Source organism: Monopterus albus, unplaced genomic scaffold (assembly GCF_001952655.1).
Source record: "Monopterus albus unplaced genomic scaffold, M_albus_1.0 scaffold258.1, whole genome shotgun sequence".
Lineage (NCBI taxonomy): Eukaryota > Metazoa > Chordata > Actinopteri > Synbranchiformes > Synbranchidae > Monopterus > Monopterus albus.
The window spans coordinates 675,475-677,855 of NW_018128138.1; the positions used below are offsets into that span (position 1 = coordinate 675,475).

Here is a 2,381-nt window from a genome sequence, read left to right on the forward strand (position 1 = left end):
GCTGTGGGGAGGAATGACCTGTGGTAACGCTCCTTCTTACACTGGGGATGTAACAGTTTCATGCTAAAAGAACTGTTCAGAGCCACCACTGTGTTGTGCAGGGGATGGGAGGGGTCGTGCATGATGGATTTTAGTTTCGCCAGCATCCTTCTGTCTGCCACCTCCTCGATGGAATCCAGAGAGCAGTCCAGGACAGAACCAGCTCTCTTGACCAGCTTGTTGAGTCTTTTTCTGTCCCTGACCGTGGTACCTCCTGCCCAACCCACAACAAAGTAAAAAAACTACAGATGCCACCACAGAATCATAAAATGTTCGAAGGAGTGCCCCGCACACACCAAAGGACCTCAGTCTTCTCAACAAGTGGAGGCGGCTCTGGCCCTTCCTGTACAGGGCATCTGTGTTGTTGGTCCAATCCAGTTAATTGTTGAGGTTGACACCCAGGTATTTAAAGGTGTCCACAATCTCAATATCTGAGCCCTGCAAGCTCACCTGCGTGAGTACTGGTGATTTTTGCCGGGGGTCAATCACCATCTCTTTTGTCTTGCCTGTGTTCAGGAACAGGTGATTTTTCTCACACCACTCCAAGCAGTCAGTAACAACCCCCCTGTATTCCCCCCTCGTCCCCCCCAGATACACATCCAACAATGGCAGTGTCGTCTGAGAACTTTTGCAGATGACACTGGTGGGAGTTGTACTTGAAGTCCGACGTGTAGAGGGTGAACAGAAAGGGGGAAAGCACCATCCCCTGGGGGCACCCCAGGGGACAGTGCCTTAACAGGAGTATAAAAATAGAAACAAGGTAGCTGGGGGAAATGCTGGGTTTTATCTTCACTTCTTACTGCGTTTCCAGAGAAAATGAACAGTTTTACACAATATGATAGCACTATCCGAGCTAGTGGGCTAACCGCTTTATCCAGACTGGGCTGTGGTTGCTAAATACCAAACACTTCCTGAATACGAGCACCTCCCCCCTTCTTTTTTTCTCTCACAGGCTGCACTGCATTTAAGGATTTGTTAATTTCAGTACATTTTGGAATTTGAGATTTAATATATGCTACAATGTTGAAGTTATTTCGTCACAACTTGACACATAGAGAACAAACTGATCTTGCAAGACATGAGTCTGAAAGGTATTGCCTTTTGAAGTTTCCTTATGTTTTAATTGAGAAAGAAAATAAAGTGCCTATTAAATCAGCCTGATCCTGGTAAGAGCCAGTGTCTCCTGGTTACAGGTTGACCAAAGGTAGATTCAAGCACACAATAACATACTGCCTTAAAGTAGTATTTTTAAACTTATTTGAAAAATCAGCAGGTGAGAGACAGAGCGAGAGCGAACGAGAAGTGTTCAAAGTAATGCTGTCATAGCCGGAGATGAAGCTTTGAACTCAGTGAGCAAAATCACCTCTTGAAGATTTCAGTTTTTCTCCTGGCTATTCCAACATGGGGTGTAGCTGAGATGAAAGCTTTTCTCACCCATCAGTGGCTGAAAATTGAAAGAATTTCATCTAGTAGTGTTCAACCAGTGCACATCAGCACTCTTTGCTCCAGGTGATGAGGTGAAAGTATAACTCACAGTGCCTTTTCAAGTGAGTTTACTTAAAGTTCAAAATTGTCTGAGCTCATATTTCTGCAGATTTGACCTTTCCATATTTCATTTGTATGTTCTTCCCTAGAGGTGGTACATGGATCTGTGTTGATTAAGGAGACCCACCAAGGCTTGGAAATCTAAAATATGTCACAGTATCTCCTTTTATAAAATTGGCACCTAGGGACAAATCAAAAACAGAAGTTAAAGTACAAACATACTGTGTAAGGAAACATGCTGCCAATCCAAAAAACATGTCACCTGAAGCACCAGGGATGTTGCACGCCTCCCTGTACCACCACGTCTCAAAGCACATCATGCTGAACACATCCCTCCTCACTGAGAAAACAAAATCAGGCAAGATACAGAGTTCATTGAAAGGTTTTAGGAATTTTCTCAGCACTGGTGAGTCATGCATATAATCTGGGAGATGGATTTTTTTTTTGTTCAGTCATGGCTCCTGGGTTTAAAAGCACACAGAGATTCTCACGCTCACCTGGATAAAGAAGATTAAGATGAGCCATCAAACTGCTGCCTTTGGCTTTCATGTAGGAGCTACGCTGGAAGAGGCATGTTTTGAATGACAGGAGGCACCAGAAAGGCCGGAATGTCACTTGTTGCTGATCCCCAGCATTAATAATCACAGATAAGCTGCAGGTTCCTGCACACTAACAGGAACACACACTGACTGCAGTTCATGGATCGTAGCACACATCAGAGGCATAGGACAAGGTCATAGTGCTGTTTTTGCTCTCTCACTCTGTTCCTTGTTATCCCATCACTCATTCCCCATGAT

At 44.4% G+C, this 2,381-nt stretch overlaps 1 protein-coding gene across 4 annotated transcripts in view; it reads left to right on the plus strand.

The window, feature by feature from the left end:
- Positions 1 to 2,381, plus strand: part of nrp1a (neuropilin 1a) — a 79,620-nt gene that overhangs the window by 42,363 nt on the left and 34,876 nt on the right. The window lies entirely within an intron of this gene.